The sequence below is a fragment of the Rhinolophus ferrumequinum genome, chromosome 17 (genome assembly GCF_004115265.2).
Source record: "Rhinolophus ferrumequinum isolate MPI-CBG mRhiFer1 chromosome 17, mRhiFer1_v1.p, whole genome shotgun sequence".
Lineage (NCBI taxonomy): Eukaryota > Metazoa > Chordata > Mammalia > Chiroptera > Rhinolophidae > Rhinolophus > Rhinolophus ferrumequinum.
In genome coordinates, this window is record NC_046300.1 from 5,258,314 (window position 1) to 5,278,049 (window position 19,736).

Below are 19,736 nucleotides of genomic sequence, written 5' to 3' on the forward strand. Positions count from 1 at the left end.
TAAGACAGTGGACTGTCCAAGGTCAGCACGTATAGGGGCAGGGTGTCTGAGCAGCGTCAGTGGGGGGGCCCAGTGGCCCAAGGGTGGGGACATGAGCCCTCTCATGTCCTCTGAGTGACCCCAGGTTATCTCCTCCAGACAGTTCCTTCCGCCAACTCTGCCCTCTGGCTACTGCTTATCTCCCTGATAAATGGCCCCAGTGTCCTGACAGAGGAAGAGCTGTCAGTGTCCTTCAGGGCCCTCCCTGCTGGCAGGGCCCCGCTGGGTGAGGACTGGGGCCTCCTCATGTCAGCACAGTGGCCACTGAAGACTCCAGGCCACTGAGCTAGAGCCTTGCCAGGTGGGGATGGGGGCTCCAGCCCCAGGCAGGCTGGCTGCCTCACTGCCAGTCATCCTCTTGGCAAGGGCCCTTGGGGACTCTGGCCTGAAGCAGGAGACAAGGCCCTGTCTGGGGAGCCTGAGAGGAAGACAAGGTTTTGTTCTCACAGATCCCTCATCGTTCTCTCCCAGAGCCCCCATCCCATGCGCACCCCCCACCCAGACACACTGAACCCTGACCTGGCAGCAGGGACTGGCAGCTTTGAGCTGTGATGGGCACATGACCCTTATGTGACCCTTGGCAGAAGTTGGTTGGGGCTGGATTTCATGGACAGGCTGCAGAACGGTGTCCTGTGGAAGGGGTAGGCGTAAGCGGAGGAGGTGACCTGTCTGTCTCTGTGGGGTCCTTTGGCCCATCCCAGCTCTAACAGTAGGTTGAAGACTGGCCCCAGAGGGCAAGAGGCACTGGTCCAGGGTCCTAGCAGAAGGAGTCTCGAGGGCCCCAGGCGTCCTGGGCCTCTTGGGACCTTGCAGGACAGGGTCAGTGTGTGCCTCTTTGCAGAGAGCAGCTGTGCTCAGAGGTCACACATCCCCCAGCAGGAAATGTCTCCCCTTCCCTTTAGTCAGAGGTTGAGGCTCAGGTCCATTGATCCTGCTTTTTCCTCCTGGTTTCAGCCTGATGCCGATACTGGCAAAGGCAGTCTGTCTGAACACAGCCAGTCCCTCAGTGCTCGGCCAATGCAGCTGGCGCTGAAGAAGTACTATCAATGAATGAACCTTGGCTCCACGTGAATCTTTGATACGCTAGGTTTTTGATCCAAATATATTTCATTGAAAAAATGTTCTGCATTTATTTGGTGCCTAAGTAGCTCCCAACACATGGCCAGTGTCACCGCAGTTAACTTCAGGGCTGGCCCAAACCAGCCACCGCCAGTGACACTGGGGCGGGCTCAGGTTGGTTGCATTTTAGGAGTCCGTGTGACCTTCTTTGAAAGACCCTAGGCACGTGGGTATGAACATGCATTTCCAATCTTACTAGCTGCACATGCTGAATTTAAATTTCTACTAACAGAAACACTGTGGGTTTTAAGTTTACTTGTCACTATCTATTGATTGCGCACCTGCTCTGGGCTCATCTGGGGGTGAGACAACGGGACCCAGAAGCAACCAAGAGAACTGCCCGCTCTCCACTCTCCATAGTGGGGGCAGAGGGCAATCAAATAAACACACAATTAAAGATCCAATGACAGGTGCCATGAGTGCTCCGAGGAGCAGTGTGAGGTAGCAGGGGGCCGTCATGGTCCAGAGGCTGGGAAAGCTGACCCTGAAGAGTGAGACGAAGTTACCAAGTGAAAAGGCAGAGGTCGTGTTCCAGGCAGAGAGAACGACCTGGGCAAAGGCTAGGAGGCCAGAGAGGCTATCAAAGCCTGAGAGTGTTTAATGCAGTTCAGTGGAGGAAGGGAGTCGAGGTCCAGGGGGTGGCTGGGGCGGGGACAGCAGTGGGGAGCCATGCAGCTCAGGCAGCAGGAGCAGGAGGCCAGAGGTGACTTCCAGAGGTTCTTCTCTAGCTGCTGGGTGGAAGGTGGATTATGTGGGATTATGCTTCCAAAGTTTGGAGATGCTTTTGCTGAGATGCAGGGGTTTTGTTCTCTGTTGTCACCCCCAGGCCTGTCCAGACCACAGGCTCCTGAGAGCAGGGGTCAGGTCTGTGTCTAATTCATTTCTGAGGGCTCAGTGACTGTCACCAGGCCAGATACATGGCAGGGGCTGAACAGAAGCCTGCTGAGTGAGGCAGCACACTGATCTGGTGCCCCACCTGTCTGTCCATCGATGCCCATGGACCTGTCTGTCAGGCCCTGCCCCCGGCTCCTGTCCTCAGCCAGGCTGGGCCACGCAGGACATGCTGGACAACAGGCCAGGCATCCTGGAAGCAGACATGTGGTTCTCCTCTCGCTCTGCTCCCACGCTGGCCGGCCGCTGGCTGGGGAATGTCTGGCCTGGGAGCCCTCCCAGCCCTTAGGCACAGAATTGCAAGTACCATCCACCTGGGACAGGTCAGATTCAGTGCCATGCAGCTGGCAGAAGCCCAGGGCCCTGCCCACAGAATCCGCCCTGGCCTCAGCCTCACCTCAGGCAAAGGAGGTGAAGCTAAGAGGTAAAGGGCAGGGTAGAGATTATGGTGCAGAGAACCCCGGACGGGAGCTGCAGGGGAGCAGCACCGTCCTCCTCCTCAGGAAGAACTGCCCAACAGGTGCAGCCGAGCAAATTCACCACAGACAGTCGGGAAGCAGTGAGCGCTCCATCCTAGGAGGTGTGCAAGCAAGAACGGGAGCTGGAGGAACTCCCAGGTCCTCGCCTCCCCTGCACGGTAAGAATCACCCACAAACATATCCTGTTCCACTGAGCCCTAAAAGCCACCCCTTCTTGCTCCTGGGGCTGTGCTGTCCTACCCCCCACCCCTCACCTCACTTGCTTCTTCTGTGACACAGAGTGGGCGAGCTCAGGGAGGTGTTTTCCTTTCATTCTCTGCACTCAGCACCACACGTTAATTGCACTTATTCTTAACATCTATAATAATTTTCTTCTGAAACAAAAACACGAAAAGTCCCAAACCAATTAGAAAACACCTAGGAAGGCACCTTAATTTCAGGACACAGAGAGACAGTCATGCTCCCATGTTTTCCTTTGAGTAAACTGGATTATTTCTCCAAAGGGCCGAGCCCATCTGGAAGGGGGACCCCTTTCTCTGCCCCCCACACCCTTTTTCACTAACCAGGAGTCCTGGTGTGAGGCTATGGGCCCAGCTCTGCTTCTGTACACACACCTCCTTCCTCCTCCACTCCCCTGCTCACAGACCTCCTCCTCCCTTGTACTCCAGATGAAATCCAGTCCCCTAAACATGGCTAACAAGGCCTTCCGGATCTGAAGGAACCAGTGCCTCCACCCACTTCTTGATGCCCACCCCCTTGCTCTCTGCTCCTGGTCTTTGCACCTGATGGTCTTTCCTCCTGGAAATGTCTTTCCCTCTCTCCCCTGGCTAAGGATACATTCATTCTCTGGGATTCAGTTTATATACCTCTTCCTCCAGGAAGTTCTCCCTGACCTCATCAGGGCTTCCCACAGCCACTGTGTACCCCCTGCCACAAGCCTGCTCACTCTGTCCTGTACCTGCCTGGTCATGTGTCTGTCACCTCCATTGCTGCTCAGTATCCCAGGGCCCAGCACAATGCCTGGCACAGAGAATAAGCCCAGAAAGTGTTTGTTGAATGAATGAATGAATGAATGACCCCGCAAATGCCCTCAGAACTCTGGGTTGGCCTTGACTAGACATCCTGGTTCCAAGCTTGTTGTAAAACCCCAGGAAGGCACATCCTTGAGCCTGGATGCTGATGTGGGGCCTGGGACCTGGAGATCCCTGTACCCCAGGGCGGGAGAGTGTTTGTGCCCAAAATTCTTTTCTAACATAGTCCTATTATTTGAGGATGGACCAACCGAGAGCCTTCCATGAGCAGGAAGCTGGAAGGAGAGCCGGGCCTCTGCTCTCCTACACAATCCCCAATTTGGAGGACATGCAGTCTGTAATTTGGAAGGCTAATTTGGTCTGGGGTTAGGAAGGAGCTCTCTGTGTGCTGAATGATGCCACACTCTCTCAGGGGAGAGGAAGTATCCTCTTTCTAGGGACCTGGGGTCTCTGCTCTCAGGCACAGGCCACACTGCCCCAGTGTAACCCCCTAAGGCCGAGGCTGAGATCCCTAGAGAATTGGGTAGCGAGGGAGGGAGAAACCCGCGGTCCAGCCTCCTGGGCCACGGACTGCCCAGACAGGGGTTACCATAGGTCAGTAGGCCCCAGACATCAAAAAGAACCAGTAGAAGGTCCCCAAGAGTCAGGGCCACATGGTAGACAGTTCCCCATGGTGCCGCAGCCAGCAGGATGCCCTTTCAGCTGCTCAGGAGAAACACTGGGAAACGGGCACTGTAACGGCCTCCCCAGCACCCACCCACCTCCAACTCCTGCTGCTCCCTGAGCCCAGACAGTTACTTACTGTCCCACCCAGTATGACAGGCCATCATGCTGTTTCCAGCCTTTGAACACCTTTCACCTCCTGCCTGGGAAGCCCTCTGTGACCACTTCTGGTTCCCACACCCCTGTGCTTCCCGTTTTGTGGCACTGAACATTCCACCCTACAGGGGCCTGGTTGCCACCCCCATCGGGATATGGGCTCGTGGTCACCTTGGTGGCCCAGTACCCTACCCAGGGTCTGCCTCAGCATAGTTGGTGTGACAGGACAGGCAGAGAGGTTGCTCCACTCATAGCTATGTGGCTTTGGCCAGGCACGGAACTTCTCTGCACCTTAGTTTGCTTGTCTGTGGCCCAGGCACACAGAACTACTTCAGTATTTGATGAACAAGTGAATGAATGAATGAACGGGAAGTTGGACTAGATGCTCCCCAAATCCCTGGCGACTCACAGCCCCTCCCATGTCTCCCTCTGCATCTGAACTGCAAGGCTTGTCTGCTGAGGGACGTGTCAGCAAGGACTGGCCTGGACCTCGGGATGAAGAGAACAGGCAGGAGGTGCAGGGAAGCTGAGACGCTGGGACCTTGACAAGGTGAGAGGTGACAGAGTCTCGGGGAGGGCATAAAGACTGCAGTGTGACAGGTAGAGTCCCCATCCCTGAACATACCTGTGTTTGAGGACCCCAGCCTGCCTGGGGGCCACACCCCGTTCCCAACTCCCCCACACCCCAGTGGCTTCTCCCCAAACTTCTGCTCAGCTCCAAGCGTCTGTCACTGGGGCTGGTGATTCACACGCTCCATGATTCTTTCCTCTTCCAACTAATTATAGCTCCTGCGTGTTTTTCCCCCTGGAAAAATGTCTTCTTAAAAAATATATCCCCAAGCCAGCAGTAATTAATTTGGTGAGCTTCACGGTGTGCAGTTCAGACTGACTGAGGACAGGAAGGTCCCAGGTGTGGACGGATATCTTCTGTCCAACAGGAAGGAACGGGTACAGGATGCAGGGTGGACACGGCACCCTTCAAGTAACAGAGGCTCAGCCCATCCCCCACTGCACCCATCGTGACTCTGGGAACCCGGGGGAATAATAGTCACAGTAACAGTAAGGGGACTCTGTTGAGCACTACCGTGTGCTAGGCACAGAGCCAAGTGCCCAGCCAGTGCGTTGACACTTCATCCTCTGACATCTGCCAAAGCAGTCCCTACTGGCCCCACTCTGTAGAAGAGGAAACTGAAATTCAGAACTTGCCAGAAGCTCAGGGTCACACAGCCACCAGCCCTCAGTGGTGGGGTGAAATATGAAGCCCGTGGTGGTGGGGGTTGGGACCAGGGGAAGGGACCGTGGCCAGAGAGGCCTGAGCAGAGGGAGGGCCCAGGGCCATTAGATCTTCCAAGGCGCAGGCAAGCACATGGCCGTCTGGTCTGCGTCTCCCTCCCCTGCCTTCTGGGAATCACAGCAGTTCCCCTGGAACTGGGCCAGAGCTGAGACTGCAAGTGTTGTCTGAGTGCTCCATGGGGCCCAGGGAGCGGACATTGGAGCAGATGTCTGAGCAGGCATCCAGGCCAGGTGGGGAGAGCAGACACTGCCAGGAAGGGTCCCAGAGAAGCTGAGATTCCTGACACTGGACCAGACAGAGATAGAGAGGGGCAGAGATGGAGACTAAAACAGAGAGGCAGGTCGGAGCCAGAGAGAAAAGGACAAAGATAAACCCAGGGAGAAGAGACAGAGACACAGGGTAGGGGACTGAGCAAAGAGGGGGCAGCCAGAGCCACAGACTGAGCAGCAGGGACAGCTGAGATGGGAGAAGCCCCTAGACCTGGTGTGGCAGAGGGCCTGGTTCGGCCAGAACCAGAGGACCGGGATCTAGGATAGAGCCGGGAGAAGAAAGTGGGAGAAGAGAGATTGGAGGCCCAAAGCCTTCACAGGGTCAGGCTCTGTTGGCAGGGCCTCCAAGGAGCTAGGGAGGTGTGGACACTCCAGGCCTTCCGTGGGAGTTGGGAACATGAACATGGTTCCTCTTCATCTCTACCAATCCAGGAAGACTGCCTGGGGAGGTGTCCCCAGAGTGGAAGAGCACGTGGGCATTAGGAGAGCTGGGAGTGCATGGGGCGAGTGAGCAGGTGGGGCCCATCCTGGGAGAGGCTCCCCTAGGACCAGCTCTTTGAGGCTGGCCTGGCCCCCCCATCTCCATCAGTGCAGAGGCAAAGGCCCTCCCCAGGGCTGAGGAAAATCCAGCCAGGGCTAGACCATTTCCTTTCCTGAGGGAGGAAGTGAAGCCCTGGGGCTGTCTGTGTTGTCAGCCTGAGGCCAGAGGGCTCTTGCCTGGTGCTGCAGAGCTATCTGCCTCTTGGCTGAGTGGGGACGAGGGGGAGGCAGGTCCAGAGCTCTCTCTCAAGTCCAGGATGTTGGGCAGCCTTCTCTGCTGTCAGGCTGGGACAATCCCCCACACCCTGTTCCCCACTGGCCATTAGGGAATATACCCACTTTACCAGCCCCCAAGGCCCAGCTCTGTCCCCTCCTCAGGTTTCTTGAGCAGGTCTCTCAGCCTAGGATAAGACTGCGCGTCCTTTCCCAGACCCTCAGGACAGGAGCTACCTCTCCCCTCAGCCCCTCTAGGCCAGGCAGGGCCTAGCCCCAGCCCCCTGGCCCTGCTCTGCCTTCAGGCCGCGAGGTGTTGACAGCCTTGCTAACCATGGGCAGACAGCCCCCGGTTCCAGCCATCACCTCCCCCAAGTCCTCTGGGCACCTGACACGGCCGCCGCCTGCCCTGGGTCAGGGCCCAGGGCCCAGGACCTGTAAGCCAGGCAGCTGTCGGGATTTCCGGCGCAGGGGGCCCCTGGGGCTGACACTCATCCTAGTCTGCACTCTTCTGGGGTCTGTGTCTGAGTCCTGGAGCATCTGTCATGGGAAAGGAGGGGATACAGCAGGGAGCAGGCGTGGGTGACTTTGAGCCCAGAAGACTAGCACAGGCCCCCAGGACGTGCCCTTGAGCCCCAGGAATAGGGGAAGAATTGGCTGCTGATGCCTGGGAGGGGTTTTCACCGGTGCTGGAGAAAGGTGCCTGGGCGGGCTCCTCACTCTTGGTCCAGGCGCCCACGTGGGCCTGGGACACTGTGATAACTGGGACACTTTGAGTGAAATATCTGTTTCACAGATCCCCAAAACAAACCAAGAAACCTCCTTTTGTAATGACATGACAGGATGCAGGCAGATGGCGAGCCCTAGTTTCTTCATCTATAAGATGAGCTGCCAGGAATTCCCACCCCTCAGAATGCTGAAACATGGGTGGCTATGCTTTAGGCGGCCCAGCTCCCACCAGAGGCTGCGAACTTCCTCCTGGAGCCCCCTCCCCCCTCCTGACAGGAGGAGATGGGCAGCCCTCAGCCTCCGGCCCCCAGCCTTGTCGTAGCCTAGGGCAGAGCAAGCTGAGGTCTGAGGGAAGGAGCCTGCGGCCTAGTGGTGGGCCCCTCCTGGGTGGGACCACCAGCGAGCCCTTCTCCTTGGGTCTCAGCAGTGAGCATTGAACTGGTCCATTGCTCTGACCTGGGCTCCCCAGCCCACTCCCCCCCAGGGCTCAGTGACCCTCTACCCCCACCCTAGCTCCTGCCCCTTTTCAGGCCAGCCTGGCCTTTGGCCACAGCTCCTTGGACAAGAAGAGGAGAATGCCTGGCCCACCCCCACCTCAGATCGTTTTTTAGCCCCTGAGGAACTTGGCGTCCTCCCAGCAAGGGTGCGTGGGTCGTGGCTGGGTATTAATAGCTCAGCTGGAGGAGGTGACCGGGACTTTCACAGCCAAACCCTGGAGGCTTCACGTCCTGGGCGGGCAGGACTCTTATCCACATGTCCTCTGCTGGCTCTCCACCATTCCTGTCCTCCAGGAGTTCTCACAACCCTCCAGCCCCAACCCGCCTCACACACGCCTGCTTCCCCACTTGGTGGAAGCTGCCTGTGTCCCCTCGGGGTGGGGGAGACCTCTGGAGTCAGGGCCTCAGTAGTGGGTGAATGGCCTGAGGCTAGTCTCTGACCAGGCCCCGTGGGAGATGAGAACAGAGAGGCCTGTGAGAAAGCTTCTTCCTTGGCGCCCTTCTCCCTGCCCTGGCTTCTCATTCCTGCTGGCCTGCTCCACCCCCAGCTCCCCCACTGGCTGCTCTGTGGGCTTGTCCCCAAATATCTGTCCACGCTGGGCCCAGAAAGGAGAAGAGGCGGGAAAACCCAGCTGGCAGAACAGAGGCCTGGAAAGGTGCCTGGGACAGTGCTGCCTACTGCTCAGGTGGGCAGCTGGGGTCTGACCTGGCGTACGACCACCTCGCAGCTGGGGAAGTGGCAGGGCCCTGGACAGTGACTGGGGACCTAGAGCCTTGGCGCACTTCTGCCCCTGACCCCCAGACCCCATCATGCCATGAAGGCAGCGAAGGGACACGAGTCCACACCAGGCGTCTCACAGCCCTGCCTCGCCATCTGTCCTCACTGTTGGGTCATGTACCCGCACCCCGGAGTTCACAGTCAGAAGAGCAGAAGCAGGAATCCTGGTGGAGCATGATCAACATGGAGATGGGTGCCGTGATCATCCACGTTTCAGAGAAGAGCAGCTGAAGCTCCCATCCCAAGAGTGGGTTCTGGGAGGCCAGGCCCACCTGCCCCCGTGGCCTTGGACACCAGGTCTGCTCCCAGCCCGTCATAGTCTGTGCGGTCCCTGGAAGCCCCGCCTTGCTCATCATAGGTACCCCTCTGTCCCTGGTCCTGCCCCAGCTCATTTCTAGGAAATAGGAAGGCTGACCTCTGCCCTCTGCACTCTGACCCTACCTCGTCCTGAGTCCTGACCTTGACCCCAGACTGAGCTTGGGTGTCCATCGTTATAAGGTTCTGAGCAATGGGCCCTGCCCTCGGACCCCTGACTCCAAGCCAAGTCTGGACCTCTGAACAACGGACAAGGCTGAAGCCCAACCTTCTCATCTCTGACCTCAGCTCCAGTTTAAGGGCTCAAGCCTTATGCTCAGGTTGAATCTGGGCCACCAACGGCTGACTCCCACCCCAGGCTGAGCCCCCAGCCAGTCCCAGGCCCCGCTTCCCTGCCTGAGCTTCCGTCCTGGGCTCACCCCGGCTCCCAGCTCCCAGTTTGTCATCCTGGAGGAGGCACCACGTGCCCCTCACACTCACTCAGCCACCCCCACCCTGAGTTTTGAAGCAACCTGACACAAGGAGCACATCACACCAGGCGATTTACGACTTGGACGAGCAGAGGCTGAAAACATATGCTATTTCTGGGCTGGATCTTGTTGGTTTGGGCTGCGGGGGAAGCAGAGTCCATGGCACAGGGAAAGGAAACAGGCAGATGGATCCTCATGCACACAGATGCCACGTGGTGGGGTACAGGGACCCCGGGTAACCTGGGGCTGGGACCACAGTCCCCTGGGGCAGACATGCAGGCACGCCCACACGCCCCCAACCTGGAGGAGACAAATTATGATTAATGTGACACTCCCCCCAACTCCTGGCACCTTGTTTTCTTTCTAGCTTCAGAACCCACATTCCTGGTGGCTCAGAGTGGACACTGGGTCTGGGTCCCGGCTCTGCTTCCCGCGTGCTTTGAGATCTGGGTTACACTGCTCAGCCTCAGCCTCCAGTCGTCTCACACCCTCACCCAAAAACTGGAATATGATGGTACCTACCTCTTGGGGTTCTATGAGGACAGAATGCAATCGTGGAGGCAGAGTCCCTGTGCATGCCTGGCACCCGGTGAGACTCACGAAGAAGCAGCTACTAGTATTTTATCAGAGAACAGAGTCCAGCTGCTCCCGTTGGAAGGTCAGGGGCCTCCCCCTTTGCTCCCACAGGAGGGCTCCAGGGGACAGTTTGGAAACCCTTGACCTAGATTCTAGGCTGGCAATAGGACCAAAAGTAGCATTAGCTGACGATTACAGGGGCCAGAACAACGTGAGATTTGTCAGCATGGAATTAGGTCACAGAATTCTCGAAACAGAGGAGCCCCAGAAGCCAAAAATCTCAATGTCTGAAGGCACAATGCTCCCCCAACTTCCTGGGCCAAGAGTTATGTGGACTTACCAAGAAAGGACGGATTCCTGCTCAGACAGCAGACTGGGGAGCCGGCACTTGCCCATTGCCTTTCCCCTGGGTATCCCAGAGCATCCAGGAAGGGGGGGCCCCTCCAGCTCCACAACGAGCTCCAAAGCCCCCCAATTTCCTGGCATTCCCTGCTTCTCCACCTCCACTAGGCTCAAGTGTCCGGAAGGTCCAGCTGCTCCTGGACACCCTTCCCCCACCTGACCACCTCTATTGACCCCTCCCAGGACCCCAGCCCAGCTGCTGAAGTCCCTTGGGTAAATCCCAGGGGACCATCCTGGCTCCCTCAGCCTCTAAGATCTGTACAGAGGGTGCTCTGGACACGTTGGTGACCTCGAGCCGCAGCCCCTCTGGGCCTCCCTTTCTTCACAAATGGGAAGAAGGTGAGCAGCCGTGAGCTGGGCACCTACTGTACACCAGGTGTTTTGCCTCATCGTCTCCAATTTAGGAAACAGAGGGTCAGACAGGGAAAGGGACATGCCCAAGGCCGCACAGCTGGGAAGCGGCAGGGGAAGGATCTGACCTAAAGCTGCTGCCCTGAGAGGAGAGGCGTGAAGGGAGGTCCCAGATGTGGGGCGGCCATCCCTCAGTGGGCAGCAGCAGAGACCTACAGCCAGCACATCCTCCGCCCGATAGAGGGGGGACGGCCCAGCCTCCACCCTGGCTGGCTGAGCCCCACCCCCGTGCCATTCCCACACGACCTTTCCAGGTGGCTAATGAGGACCTGGGCAGCACTCAGTAATTGGCCTCCTTAGGCGGCTGGGGATGTCCTGGGGATGGGGTGGCGGATGGTAGTCCCCGTGGGGACAGGCCAGACAGCCTTCCGTTAATTACCTGAAAACTCCAACAATTAGGCCTCCTGCCACCCGCCTGCCCACGTCCTGCTGGCCCCTAATTACCCAGGGCTGCCGAGCAGGCCGGGAGTGACCTGGATCTGGATGGAGGACCAGCGGCTGCCATCTCCCATCCCCCACCCTGCACGAATCACAGGCTGGGGACACAGAGCTGGGGTACGTGTGTCTCTCAGGGATCCTCCCCTGAAGCCCCCCTTCCCAGGCTTAGCCCCTTTCCATTCACTGTCCTCCCTGCCAGAAGGCAGCACCGGCAGGGAAGAGCTGGATGCCTGGAGCCCCTAGAAGCCCTCAGGGAAGATGGGTGGGCTGCTGGGGGAGGGGCAAAGACGCAGAAAGGGGGTCCAAGAGGAGTGGGGGGTGATGAAGTGGCTGACCTCCCCCTCTGCCTGGCTCCTCCGGGGAAAAAAATACTGGACCGTATTTAGGAGTAAGTAGACATGTCCGAGAAGAGGAAGCTAAGAGTTCTCCCATGCGCCCTGGCCCAGCCCAGAGAATGCTGGGGGTCTCAGGCTTGGCCCTGGGGAATCCCCTTACTCAGAACGGGCAATGGACCTAGACAAAATATGCCCTGGGTACAGCCTGTGGTGTTGGGGGAGATGTGAAGAGAGGGGCCTGGCCTGGCTGGGGTAATCCTGGAAGGCCTCCCAGAGGTAGTGACCTTTAGGCTGAGGCAGGTGGGGAACAGTTGTACCAGGCAGAGGGAACAGCATGATTGAGGGTCTGGGATGGATCCTCCTCTTCTGAAAGCAGAGACAGAGATTCAGGGCACTCCCTCAGCAAGCACCTACCATGTGCCAGCCAACTGGGGGAGACAGCTAGACCAGCTGTGCCCCAGGAGGGACAAGCAGGGGAGCTGGGATGGACACCATCGGGTCTAGAGTGAGGCTCAGCGGGTGAGCAGATGCACCGTCCCTCTGCCTGAAAGTGCTGGCAGCCGCCGCCTCCGCAGACAAGGCCTGAAGGAGAAAGTCTGATCTGGGGGTGTGGGCCTCCTCCCACGAATGTCCTTAGTCGCACTAAACTGGCTTGTAGAAAGTACCTGGGCGCCCCTCCCTGACCTATTTCCTTTCCTGGTTTCTGTGCTGGGATTGAAAGTCCCTTCTCTCGTCTCCCTGGGGCCTTGGGAAAGATGCCCGCTACCCAGAGGGACACTCCCAGTCCTGAGAGGTCAAGAGGCTGAGCTGAGGTCCCCCAGCCAGCTGGCAGGAATGGGCCTCAGAGACATGAGATCCCGGCCCAGCCAGCGAAGGAGCCACTGCAGCAATGTGCTCCCAGCAGGTGACATGCTGGGTGCCCCGCCCTCGAGAGACAGCATGAGGATGGCCCTTAGGAGCTCACAGGTCACAGGTCTGGTCACAGACGGGGCGCTGGCCTGGGATTCCAGGCCTGGGGATTCTAGGTGTGGACTTTGCTGGGACTTACTACCTTCACCTTAGCCTCGAACCCTGACTCCCTGAGCAGTGCTCCTTTTCCCACACCCAATTCAGAGTCTTGTGGGAAGCCATCATCCGAGCCAGGGAAATGCGGGTGCATTTGCTCTGCCGGGGATACCTGGTGGAAAACCTGGGTTGGGGCCCAGGGGTGCCCTTTCTACACCTGTTCCCTAGACAGCCCTCACCCGAGCCTCAGTTTCCTTTCTACCCCATGAGGCTGTAGTGGGAGGAATGAAGACGTGGCCAGGAAGGCTTTATGAGCTGCCTTTGCTGTGAGTGCTAGACGCTGAGACTCAGTGTGCCTGGAGGTCAGACGCATAGTCTGCAGGGCAGAGCCGCTGGACCCCTCCTGTCCTTTCCACTGGTCTGGGCTTGCCGACAATCACTGCGTAACTGCCTTTTGCTCCATAACCCTAATTGCCATGGCTAACCAGGTATTTCTTGCTAAACACATTAATTGGCTGTGTGATGTATGGGGTCTCCAGACCTGGGAGACCATGACAGGAGGGGACTGTGGGGACTGTGCCCATGGCTCACAGGGTCCAGGCAGCTTTCCGTCCAGCGGACTGCAGGCTCCCCTCTGATTAGGGGCCACAGGGTCACAGCAAAGCCTGCACCTGAAGGACAGGACTAGAAACTGGTCCTCTCCTGGGGGAGGGGCTAAGTGCCCATAACCCCACGGTTCAGCTCCAAGAGTCATGAAGACCATGTGCACCCTCCTTTACAGTCTGCAAAGCATAACAACGTGGCATCTCCCAGGTGGTGATGGTGGTGGACTTCCTGTATGCCAGGGCCTGTGCAGGGTGGTCTGCAGTGTTCGTTCTCCCCATCTTGACTGCAGCCCGGGGAGGCGGAGCTGCCATTATATTGATGAGGGTGTCAAGACTCAGAGGGGTAATTCATTGCCTGAGATGACACATCCTTTTTTTTTTTTTAAAGATTTCTATTATTATTGGGGGAGGGGAACAGGACTTTATTGGGGAACAGTGTGTACTTCCAGGTCTTTTTCCAAGTCAAGTTGTTGTCCTTTCAGTCTTAGTTGTGGAGGGCGTAGCTCAGCTCCAGGTCCAGTTGCCGTTGCTAGTTGCAGGGGGCGCAGTTCACCATCCCTTGCGGGACTCGAGGAATTGAACCGGCAACCTTGTGGTTGAGAGCCCACTGGCCCATGTGGGAATCGAACCGGCAGCCTTCGGAGTTAGGAGCACGGAGCTCCAACCGCCTGAGCCACCGGGCAGGCCCAAGATCACACATCCTTAATTAAGTGGAGGTAGCAGGCCTTGAACTAGGCTCAGCCTGACCCTTGAGCAGGTGCTTCTCAGTGCTACGAAGAATGTGGGAGTCGTGGCTATTTCTAACCGATGGGCTGGGGCTCAGGTGGGGGCAGGAGTGTACCTCAGAGGGCCAGGGCCATGCAGAGGGTATGGCAGGCGTGGGCCTCGAGCTGGGGAGCGGGAATTGAAGTCACCATTCTGGCTGGTCTTGGCCCTTTACCCTCCCTACTCTTTGGACAGGGCCCAAGAGCTCCAGGTTCCCCTAGGGCTGAGGTCAGAGCCAACAAAGGACAGCGACCCCTAGAGGGCAGCCTGCAGGTGAAGGGCCGGCTGCAGAGACTCACAATTGTATTGCAGTTCTCCCGTCTTGTTCCTGCTGCCAAGAGTCATCAAGCCACGAGCCCCCCGCCCCCCGCCACCCCCCACAATCCTCCCCAATCACTCACGTCCCCCTGTGGCAGCACTAAGGGCCCTGGACTGAAACCCAGTGATGGGAGCTCCAGGAAGGCAACAACTGTTCTCTTTCACAGTTTGGCAGCTGAAACAAAAGAGACACTCAATGAATATTTGTTAAATGAATGGGTGGTTGGATGGAGGGGCAGCTAGATAAATGGATGGAAGATGGCTGGATGGACGGTTGCACGATGGGTTGAATGGTTAGATGGTGTATTCGTTTCCTATTGCTGCTGTAACAAATTACCACAAACTCAGGGGCTTAAAACAACACAAGTATTAGGTTGGTGCAAAAGTAATCGCGGTTTAAGAAGTTAAAAATAATTGCAAAAACCGCGATTACTTTTGCACCAACCTACTACTTACAGTTCCACAGGTCAGAAATCTGAAGTGGGTCTCACTAGGCTAAAATCAAGGTGCTGACAGGGCTGTGTTCCTTCTGGAGGCTGTAGAGGACGCACTTCCTCACATTTCCAGCTTCTCGAGGCTGCCCACTTTCCTCGTCTTGTGGTCCCATTCCTTCACCTTCAGAGCCAGCAACGTCAGGACGCGTCCTCAGGCTGCCGTCACATTCTTCCTTCTGAGTCCCTCTTCCCCTCTTAAGGACCCTGGTGATTACATTAAGCCCACGCATATAATCCGGGATAATCTCCTCAGAGGAATGGCTTCCCAGACTCCCCCTTCCCACCCCTGTGAACACCAAATTCCACGGATGCTCAAGTCCCTTGTATAAAACGGTGTAGAACAGTGCGTGCAGCCAGCCTTTCGCGTCCACAGATTCCCAACTACGGATCAAATATCCTGTTTTTGACCTTCAATTAATTGGCTCCACGGATGCGAAACCCACAGATAGGAGGGCCGATTGTACATATACTTAAAGAAATCTGTAAGTGGACCCATGCGGTTCAAACCCGTGTTGCTCAAGGGCCAACTGCAGTTCTTTTCTTGGCTGCACGTTATGGTTTAGGGTCCACCCCTGCTGCTGTGGGGGCTACAGTGGATTTCTCAATCCTGTCACTGGGTGTTCGTGCTGATGTCAGTTCCTCCTTAGGAACTGTGCTGCTAAAAACATCCCTGGGGGTGGGGTTATCATTATTGTTACCATTTGTCTTGTTCCCATCGGGGTAAGTTCACACTCCCTCTCTCCCCCACCGCCTGCACCCACAGGCACCTCTAAGGCACCTCTAAGGGGAGCCCAGAATGAGGCTCCCCATGACCACAGCCAACCATGGGGTGGGGGTCTAGGTAGGGGCCCAGCTGCAGCAACTCCATACTGCTCATATCTGGACCCACACCCATGCCCCTCACCTTGAGTCACCCCCATGAGTACTGGTCCCCCAGGCCCTCTGTTCAGAAGACGAAATGGAGAACAGACTCTGGAGTCAGCAGCTCTGGGTTCAAAGGTCCAGTCCATCACATACAAGCTGTATGACCTTGGGTGAGTCACCTCTCCTTTCTGAGCCTCGGATTCCTTGTATGTAGAGTGGAGGTAACCTGACGACCCTCACCGAACATCACAGAGCACTGGGTGAAGGCATGGGGAGCTGCCTTGTCCCTATTGCTGGTTTCTCCTCGGCTCCAGCTCCTACTCTCCATCCAGCCCCAAATGCTGTCAGGGGTTTGCAAAGGCATCCAACCCACCCCTTTTACAGATGAGGAGACTGAGGCACAAGCATGAAGGGTTGACTGGTCCCCCAGCAGTACGTCTCCCACTGCCTCTGCAGGGTCTGTGTGTGCGAGGGAAGGCCATGTTGTCCCCTCTCCACCATGTGACTCGACCTGCCCTTGAGCCTCTTGTGCGCTCTCTCCCCTCCCTCCTGCTCTCTCTCTCTCTCTCTCTCTCTCTCTCTCTCTCTCTCTCTCTCTCTGGCTCTGTCCACCCTGAGGTATAAAGGTACGGATGGCAGTGAGGGCAGCAACAGCGACATCACCATCCTGGGACCAGGGCCAACAGCCTACTGTGCAACGTGTCCACAGCCTCCCGCCTGGGCCCAGCGGTTACCTTCCACCGTCCCATGACCACTCAGATCCCCTACTCTCCCTGACGAGCCCCACTTTGTGCCGAGGACCCCAGGTCCTACCTGTCTTAGGGCCTCCTGGACCCTGTTCTGAGAGCAGGTCACAGGATAAACCCTCTCAGCCCTGCACCAAGGGGCTGATAGGGAGCTGATGCCTCCCCAGGCAGATGGAGGAGTTGGGGTTGGAGGAGGCCCCGACATGCCCAGGAGTTAAGTGCTTGATTCTGCAGACACACCCAGTTTTCAGATAAGGAGTCGGAGGCTCAGTGTCCCACAGCAGGGAAGGAGAAGGGAAGAAGGAGTCCAGATCTGATCCCCTGCCATACCGCTTGCATTCAACAGTCCTGCCCTTCGTGTATGTGGGGGTCTCCTGTAAACACTCTGTGCTGGAAGGAGCCCACTGCTGCCCCCGCAGCCCTCCATGATGCAAGTCCGGGATCTGGGCCAGCCTTCAGCCCAGCTCTGCTCTGGAAGCACTGTCCTTGGGGAGCAGGCCTGGAGAGAAGTGGGTGAGAAAAGGCCACGTCCCCTTCCATGTCCTGAAGCCCTTCTCCCCACACCCACCAATGCTGGCTTTTTTCGGCTCCTGTCAGGGAACACCGCTTAGCTGCTGCAAAGTTCCCTCCAGGTCCCGCCCCCGCAGCCCCCGCAGCCCCCGCAGCCCCTGGCCCAGTCAGAGCGGGAGCACAGTAAGTAATTCCAGTTATTTTTAGCCAAGCCGCATCCTCCAGGAGATGCAAGTCAAGGGGAAGCCGCCCCCACGCCACCAGGAGCTGCTTGCGGAAAACGATCGATTAAAACCAGCACTGCCAGGGCCCAGTGCCAGGCAGCAGCCAGTGCTGAGGCAGCCGAGCCAGGACCCAGGCCTCTCACCCGCTGGCTCCTTGCGCAGGGGCAGAGCGGGTTGTTAGGAGTGGCGGGTCCCCACTTGCCCTCACTGCCACTCAGCAGCTGCTCCGGGGTCACCCTCTCCTGGTCCTGTCCCCCCACGATTGCCCCCAGTGAGGAGTGCATCCCGGGCCACCCCATTCTCCCTTCTGGGCAAGGTGCCTTGGGGGTGGGCAGCCTCGTGTTTCCAGAGGAGATTTTGGGGTGGGGAAGGACCCCATATTGCCTGCCTGGCCTTCTGGCTGTTTGAAGCCTTGTCCCAGGAGGACTGCCGAGTGGTGATAGAGACTGTGCCAGGCCCCAGTAAGTGCTTGGAGCCTCCCCGTGAGCTGCCAAGTAGGTAGTGCCCTCCTCCCCCCTCACGGGTGAGGACGCTGAGCCACAGGACGGTTGAGTATTGGCTCATGACCCAGCTGCTAAGTGTCACGGCAGGATCTGGGTCTTGTTTTCCAGCCTTTACCAGTGGATGGACCATCAGTGCCAGAGAATGTGACTACCAACTAACGAATGAAGGGCGCAGACATGGAAAGGCAGACTGACCAATGTTGTATTGGGGGTGAGGTAGGCCCCCCCCTCTCTGCCATGGATGCCAGGCACACCCCACTAGAGGGTCACGCCACAGGTGATGCGTTGCCCTCCTCTTCCTGTCATTAGTGTGAGTCTCAGGCAGAGCTCAAGCCCGGAAGAGCTTCCAGGAGTGGCTTTGGTAGAGGATAAGAAGCTGGGTGACCCCAGGAAGTCACTCCACCTTTCTGAGCCTCAGTGTCCCCATGTGCAACACGGGATTAACAAGAGAAGCCACTCTGAGGGTGTGGTGCGGACCAGCGATAACTAATGCAGAGCTCCAGGCTCTAGCCTCCTGGGCCTAGCAGGATACCTCTTCCTGCTCGGGACCCCTGGACTTAGGGCTGTGTGATGGGAAGGGCACCCACTGTGGGCCAGGCCTCTGGGGCTTTGGGAGTGCAGTGACAGCTCAGGGAGGCCCCAGTCAGCTGTGGTCCAGTGCCAGAGAGCCATAGGGAAAAACACCAGCCTCTGCCTGTCCAGCCCCCTATATGCTCCCATCCCCTCCCCAGTTCTGCCTGATCTTACACAGCCTGATGCATGCCTCCTCTCCCAGGAAGGCCTCCAGGTCCCTCTTCCACTCCCAGAGGCTCCTGGCCTGGACAGACCCCTCTCTGTTCTGAATCTTGGGATGCTGTGCCCATGGCTTCCTCCCTTCCCAGCCCCTCATTCTTCCTTTCAGATGCTCTTTGTGAGAAAGGAGTCTCCTTAGCTCCATTTTGTGTTTTTCACCTCAGAGCAGCGGTAGGAGTGGGGGAGCCACTCAGGGGTGCAGTCCTGCCCTGTCAGGCCCCCTCACACACCCACCTACTCCATCCCTCCTTTCAGAGGCAGAGGCCATCACAGAGGATGCCCCCACTCTGGGCATCTGTTGGCCAGAGAAGCCAGGGGTTTCTCCCTGTCACCTGGAGGTGAGTGTCACAGGGCTCCCTCCGTCCGCCTCACCAGGCACACACCAGCCCGTGCCCCTCTGGCTCCTAGTGGGCATCGGGGCTACTGTAGCTCTTCATTTGGCTATGGGACCTCTAGCACCAAGGCCTCCATGTCCACATCAGGGAATCAGGGTGATAGGACCCCCTCACCTCCAGAGGTTGCTGTGCTGTCTCTCAAGTTCACAGCCAGGTCCAGGGATTTCCTGCCTGCTCAGCACTGGGCGCTGTTTCCCCACTGTTACAAATGAGGAGACTGAGGCTCAGAGAGGTAAGTCACTCTACTGGTGAGTGGCAATCAGAATTTGACCCCAAGTCTCTGATGTCAAAACCTGTTCTTTAACCCCCAACCGACATGACCTCCAGGAACTTGAGGTGGACCAGCAGGGCTCTACCCAGGGGTACCCACAGGCTCCACTGTCTCTGTCCTGAACCCTCTCTGGGGGAAGACACTCCCCGCCGCCACCACTACCAGGAGCTTGGAGCCAGGGGAGACCCAACCTACCCCGGAGAAATTGCTGAGAATCGGGGCTTGATCCTTAGGTGGGGCAGTGCGGGGATGGACACGGGAATTGGGAAGTCAGAGGTCTGGGAGGATCAGAGGCTTCCCGCAGGAGGGGAACTCCCACCTGCAGCAGCCCGGCTCCATCCACGGTCCCATGCTGCCCCCGTGCGGGCCACAGGCTCACATTCCCATTTGCGGACCTGGGGACACTGCACCACTCCTGGGCCAGCCCTCCTCTTCCCCCCCACCGCCCAGAGGGAAAAATCAGAGACCTGGGCTGTGATGCATCCCAAAGGCTGCACCTCTGAACCTCTGCCGGAACTGGCCTCTCTTCCCGACAGATTCTGAACCCCAACCTGGCATCAAACGCTGCCCACTGTCTTTCCTCCTCCCAGGAGTTCGGA